We start from the raw sequence: 7,561 nt of genomic DNA on the forward strand, positions 1-7,561 counted from the left end.
CCCCCCACTCGCTTTCCCCTTCCCTCCACGATCCAGATCGGATCGTGGCCCGACCGCGCACGCCGCCCCGCCGCTGGACCTCGACCTCGCCGCCTGGGACGCCGCTCGACGCGGGAGCCCCTTCGCCGCCTCGACCACGCCTCGTCCTCGTCGGCTCCTCTCGGCCTCCTTCCTCTCCGCCCGCGGCGCCATCGTCTACTACCTCCTCTTCGACCACGAGCACGAGCTCGGGACCCCGTCGTCGCCGGACTAACGCCGCCCGTCGCCGGATCTCCCTCGTCGGACTTCCCCCGACCTCCGTCGAGCCCACTGCCACGGTCCCTACTCCCCACCGTGAGCTCCCTTCCTTCCCTTCTCTGTCGCCGGCGCCGTTTCCCCCCCACCCCGCAGCGCCCGCGTGCCGGAGCTCATGCTCTGGGCCGCCCTCGCCACACCGCACCACGCCCACACGTCCCGGTCCTCCTCCTCCCTGTCCCGCAGCTCCGTCCGGCGCTCGCACCGCTGCACCTGCCGCCACCGCGGCTGCTTAGCGCCGCCCTGCCTCCACTGCTGCCCGTCGCCGCCTCCCTGCCGCTAGCCCCGCACCGCTCGCCGTTCGGGCGAAAACCGCACGCCCGTGACCCAGCACCCAGCGCCCGTAACCCGCTATGGCCCCTCTGGCCAATGACATGGGGGCCCCAGCCCCAGAACGATTATAAAAAAAAAGAGAATTAAAAAAATATATATAATAAATAAATTAATAATAAAATTAATTAATTAATTAATTAATTAACTAACTAATTAACTAATTAATTAACTTATCTAATCTTGTTTAGTTTAACTAATTAAGATTAATTAACCTAATAACTAATTAACCTAATTAACTACTGTTAATTAAACTTAATTAGGTTAATTAGTTAACAGTGTATGACGATCGGGACCCACCTGTCAGGGTTGACTCAGTCAACCCCTGTTGACTGCTGACGTCAGCATGACATCATGCTGACGTCATAAATACATTTTTTCGAATTAATTAAATAAATAAATAAATTCCAAAATTGTTAAAATCTTTTAAAAATCATATCTTTTAATCCGTAACTCGGATTAAAATATTTTCAACATGAAAGTTGCTCAGAACGACGAGACGAATCCGGATACGCGGTCCGTTCGTCCGCCACGCACCCCTAACATACCAAACACGCAACTTTCCCCCTCCGGTTTATCTGTCCGAAAACACGAAACACCGGGAATACTTTCCCGGGGGTTTTCCCCCCTTCACCGGTATCACCTACTACCGCGTTAGGGCACACCGAACACCACGTATTGCCTTGATATATTTTGTGGTGCTTTGTTTGCTCTGTATTCATTAATTCTTCCCCCTCTTCTCTCCGGTAGACTACGAGACCGACGCTGCTGCTGACCAGTTCGACTACGGAGTTGACGACCCTCTCTCTTGCCAGAGCAACCAGGCAAGCCCCCCCTTTGATCACCAGATATCGCCTATTCTCCTCTATACTGCTTGCATTAGAGTAGTGTAGCATGTTACTGCTTTCGTTAATCCTATTCTGATGCATAGCCTGACATTGTCGCTACATCTGTTGATACCTTACCTGCAATCCTAAATGCTTAGTATAGGGTGCTAGTTTATCATCATTGGCCCTACATTCTTGTCAGTCTGCCTTGCTATACTATCGGGCCGTGATCACTTGGGAGGTGATCACGGGTATATACTATACATACATACATACTATACTGATGGTGACTAAAGTCGGGTCAGCTCATTGAGTACCCGCAAGTGATTCTGACGAGGGGGGCTGAAAGGACAGGTGGCTCCATCCCGGTAGAGGTGGGCCTGGGTTCCCGACGGCCCTCGACTGTTACTTTGTGGCGGAGCGACAGGGCAGGTTGAGACCACCTAGGAGATAGGTGGGCCTGGCCCTGTTCGGCGTTCGCGGATACTTAACACGCTTAACGAGATCTTGGTATTTGATCTGAGTCGGCTACGAGCCTATACGCACTAACCATCTACGTGGGAGTAGTTATGGGTATCCCGACGTCGTGGTATCAGCCGAAGCACTTCAGACGTCAGCGATGGAGCGGCGCGCGCCGGATTGGAACGTAAGCCTGCTCTTGTATTAAGGGGGCTAGTTCTGCTTTCGGCCGCGTACGCAACGTGCAGGTGTGCTATGGGCGATGGGCCCAGACCCCTATGCGCTTAGGTTTAGACCGGCGTGCTGGCCTCTCTGTTGAGCCTAGGTGGGGCTGTGACGTGTTGATCTTCCGCGGTCGGGCATGACCCAGGAAAGTGTGTCCGGCCAAATGGGATGAAGCGTGTTGGGTTATGTGGTGCACCCCTGCAAGGAAGTTAATCTATTCGAATAGCCGTGATCTTCGGTAACAGGACGACTTGGAGTTGTACCTTGACCTTATGACAACTAGAACCGGATACTTAATAAAACACACCCTTCCAAGTGCCAGATACAACCGGTGGTCGCTCTCCCTCAGGGATATGAGGAGGGGATCGCCGGGTAGGATTATGCTATGCGATGCTACTGGAGATGCTACTTGGAGGACTTCAATCTACTCTCTTCTACGTGCTGCGAGGCGGAGGCTGCCAGAAGCGTAGTCTTCGACAGGATTAGCTATCCCCCTCTTATTCTGGCATTCTGCAGTTCAGTCCACTGATATGGCCTCCTTACACATATACCCATGCATATGTAGTGTAGCTCCTTGCTTGCGAGTACTTTGGATGAGTACTCACGGTTGCTTTTCTCCCTCCTTTCCCCCTTTCCCTTTTACCTGGTTGTCGCAACCAGATGCTGGAGCCCTGGAGCTAGACGCCACCGTCGACGATGATTCCTACTACACTGGAGGTGCCTCTACTATGTGCAGCCCGCTGACGACGTCCAGGAGTAGTTTAGGAGGATCCCAGGCAGGAGGCCTGCGCCTCTTTCGATCTGTATCCCAGTTTGTGCTAGCCTTCTTAAGGCAAACTTGTTTAACTTATGTCTGTACTCAGATATTGTTGCTTCCGCTGACTCGTCTATGATCGAGCACTTGTATTCGAGCCCTCGAGGCCCCTGGCTTGTATTATGATGCTTGTATGACTTATTTTATGTTTTAGAGTTGTGTTGTGATATCTTCCCGTGAGTCCCTGATCTTGATCGTACACATTTGCGTGCATGATTAGTGTACGATTGAATCGGGGGCGTCACATGAACATTTTGATATATCATGCGCATGAAACGGAGCTACGGTCACCGAGTTATGGCATGTTGAACATAGCCTGAAAATGTTGCAGAGATAAAGACTTAGTGGAAATTTACCCCTCCAGACAGGATCTACGGTTTCGTGGCACAGAAAACGAGGATCACCGGAAGATGGCTGGAGTTGCGTTGGGTCTCGCCGGAGAAGAGGGACTTGCCGGATCCAGGGTCGCGGGCGTCGAGTGGAGCCGGGGCAGCGATGGAGGAGATGGCGGCGAGGGGGTCGGAGTTGGCGCGGGCGCGCGCCGGCAGAGAGGCGCGGCAAGGTGCGCCGTGGCGGCGCTCCGACGCGGAGGCGGCCGACCGGAGTTGGCGCGGTGGAGCTGGAGCGCGGCGGTGGAGGTCGGCGCTGGGAGGCGCGGCTCGCGGGCGGCGGCGGGCGGACGCGTGGGCCGGGAGGGCCCCACCTGGGCCCCGGCGGGCCAGCGCGCGGGTGGATGGCGAAGTGGGAGCGGTGTCTCAACGAACCAGGAGGAGACACATGGCGGCGGCGAGGATGGCGGACATGTCCGTCGGTGGGGATTTTGTCCGGCGGCGGAGAGGGGAATTTGCTAGGGTTTCATGTGGGGTTTTGGACGAGGAGGACATATTTATAGGTAGGAGGAGTTTGGAGTGTCGAAATGGGGTGTAGTTTTCGACCACGCGATCGTGATCCGACGATGGAGGACATGGAAGGGGTTTGGAAGGGTTATTGGGCCGTTTTGGAGGGGTGTTGGGCTGCAACACACCCGAGGCCTTTACAGTTATCCTAGTTAACCGTTGGAGTATCAAACGGACTACAAATGACACGAAATTAGACAGGCAGTCTACCGGTGGTGTACCAAGGCCGCTTCGCAAATCTCGGTCCATTCCGAGAAAGTTTAACACCCGCTCACGAAAAGAGGCAAAAGGGGGCGCTAGTGGACGTGGGAGTGTCGGATTGCAAAACGGACAACGGGGAAAAAGCTCGGATACATGAGACGAACACATATGCAAATGTGATGCACATGATGACATGATATGAGATGCATGACATGGAAAAAATGCAAAACAAATACAAAACCCAACCACGAGGGAATCTCATAACTTAGAGCCGAAAATGGCAAGAGTCGGAGTACAAATATGGCAAGTTACATCTGGGGTGTTACACTACTCTCCCACGTGTGAGCGCGTGCGCATGAGCTAGGTGCATGGAGGGCCTACACAACAAGTCACAGACGTGAACATGTTAAAAGATGCTTCAGTGTTGTGGTGGATGTGGTTGCATCTGTAGTTCTCGTACTCGCTGGCGACGTCCAATTCAGTTCCAAAACTTGCATATTGCTTCAATACGGTCCCGATATATGAAAATATGTGGTCAATATGGCAAAATCACTAATTGAGGAGCGCTCCCCGCAACGATTAGTCGAGGAGCGCTCCTCGCGCGCCAAGTGTCACGCGCGGAGCGCTTGAAAGACTTTTCTGAGGCGCCTGCGTGCGATACTTGTCGCGCGCACGGCTTCTCCCGTGATTTACGGTTTCCGATTTCCCTTTGTGGTTTTTCCTTTTTTTCACTGTAGTCCTTATACTTTTAATGTTTTGTAATACCTTTTGATCTGGTTTGAGATCTGTTTCTCTCTGGTGTGGGTGAACCGTCGTCGCGCACTGTTCTTTCTTTGCCGTCGTCTCCGCCCGTCGCAGCCGCCGCTCTTGTCACGTGGTTATGGCGGCCCCTGTCTCGGCCGCCACGCTTGTTGCCTGCTCTTACGGCGGTCCTTCTTTAGCATCGACCGTGCTTCCCCATTCGTGATATCGCCGTTCCCTACCGGTTGCCTTCGTGGGTACCCTGTTTCCCTTTCCCATTTCTCTTTTTGTTCCCATTATATTTCCGAGATATGGAGATTTATGGGGTAGTTACGGGTGGGGACTACCAACCCTATCAGATGTCAAGTTTCAACTTGGTTTTGTGGGTTATTTCTTGATAACCATTGTGTTCCTTGCAGTTATGGCTTGTCCTTTTTGCCATATGCCTGGTGGCCCGTGTTCTTCTGTTCATTCTTCTGTAGATGGGTTCAGTGTGGTCCTTGACAACCCACAAGTATAGGGGATCGCAACAGCTTTCGAGGGTAGAGTATTCAACCCAATTTTATTGATTCGACACAAGGGGAGCCAAAGAATATTCTCAAGTATTAGCAGCTGAGTTATCAATTCAACCACACCTGGAAACTTAGTATCTGCAGCAAAGTGTTTAGTAGCAAAGTAATATGATAGTGGTGGTAGCAGCAACAAATGTAAAGACAACGAAAGTAATGTTTTTGGTATTTTGTAGTGATTGTAACAGTAGCAGCGGGAAAGTAAATAAGCATAAAACAGTATATGGAAAACTCATAGGCACCGGATCAGTGATGAATAATTAAGCCGGATGCGGTTCATCATGTAACAGTCGTAACATAGGGTGACACAGAACTAGCTCCAATTCATCAATGTAATGTAGGCATGTATTCCGTATATAGTCATACATGCTTATGGAAAAGAACTTTCATGACATCTTTTGTCCTACCCTCCCGTGGCAGCGGGGTCCTATTGGAAACTAAGGGATATTAAGGCCTCCTTTTAATAGAGAACCGGAACAAAGCATTAGCACATAGTGAATAATTGAACTCCTCAAACTATGGTCATCACCGGGAGTGGTCCCGATTATTGTCACTTCGGGGTTGCCGGATCATAACACATAGTAGGTGACTATAGACTTAGATCGGATCAAGAACTCACATATATTCATGAAAACATAATAGGTTCAGATCTGAAATCATGGCACTCGGGCCCTAGTGACAAGCATTAAGCATAGCAAAGTCATAGCAACATCAATCTCAAAACATAATGGATACTAGGGATCAAACCCTAACAAAACTAACTTGATTACATGATAAATCTCATCCAACCCATCACCGTCCAGCAAGCCTACGATGGAATTACTCACGCACGGTGAGCATCATGAAATTGGTGATGGAGGATGGTTGATGATGACGACGGCGACGAATCCCCCTCTCCGGAGCCCCGAACGGACTCCAGATCAGCCCTCCTGAGAGGTTTTAGGGCTTGGCGGCGGCTTCGTATCATAAAACGCGATGATTTCTTCTCTCTGATTTTTTCTCTCCGAAAGCAAATATATAGAGTTGGATTTGGCGTCGGAGGGCATCCAGGGGGCCCATGAGGCAGGGGGCGCGCCCTAGAGGGGGGGCACCCCCCACCCTTGTGAGAAGGGTGTGGGCCCCCTGGTCTTCATCTTTGGCGAGTATTTTTTTATTTTTCCTAAGATGTTCCGTGGAGTTTCAGGTCATTCCGAGAATATTTGTTTTCTGCACATAAAACAACACCATGGCAATTCTGCTGAAAACAGCGTCAGTCCGGGTTAGTTCCATTCAAATCATACAAGTTAGAGTCCAAAACAAGGGCAAAAGTGTTTAGAAAAGTAGATACGACGGAGACGTATCAACTCCCCCAAGCTTAAACCCTTGCTTGTCCTCAAGCTATTCAGTTGACAAACTGAAAGAAAGAAAAACTTTTACAAACTCTGTTTGCTCTTGTTGTTGTAACTATGTCAAGCCAGTATTCAAGTTTTCAGCATATATCATAACTAACCACATTTGCAATAATTCTCAGGTCTCATAATTACTCATATCAATAGCATAATCAACTAGCAAGCCATAATAATAAATCTCGGATGACAACACTTTCTCAAAACAATCATAATATGATATAACAAGATGGTATCTCGCTAGCCCTTTCTGAGACCGCAAAACATAAATGCAGAGCACCTTTAAAGATCAAGGACTGACTTGACATTGTAATTCATGGTAAAAGAGATCCAATCATAGTCATACCCAATATAAATTAACAGTGATGAATGCAAATGATAGCTGTGCTCTCCGGCTAGTGCTTTTTAATAAGAGGGTGATGACTCAACATAAAAGTAAATGGATAGGCCCTTCGCAGAGGGAAGCAGGGATTTGTAGAGGTGCCAGAGCTCAATTTTGAAATAGAGATAAATTGTATTTTGAGCGGTATACTTTCATTGTCAACGTAACAACTAAGAGATGGCGATATCTTCCATGCTAAGCACATTATAGGCGGTTCCCAAACAGAATGGTGAAGTTTATACTCCCCCTCCACCAACAAGCATCAATCCATGGCTTGCTCAAAACAACGAGTGCCTCCAACATACATCAAGTCCCAGGGGGAGTTTTCTTTGCAATTAATTTTGATTTAGTTTGCATAAAGCATGTGACTGGGCATCCCCGTGACCAGCCATTTTCTCGTGAGTGAGGAGCGGAGTCCACTCCTCTTGAGAATAACCC

The sequence above is a fragment of the Triticum dicoccoides genome, chromosome 1A (genome assembly GCF_002162155.2).
Source record: "Triticum dicoccoides isolate Atlit2015 ecotype Zavitan chromosome 1A, WEW_v2.0, whole genome shotgun sequence".
NCBI lineage: Eukaryota > Viridiplantae > Streptophyta > Magnoliopsida > Poales > Poaceae > Triticum > Triticum dicoccoides.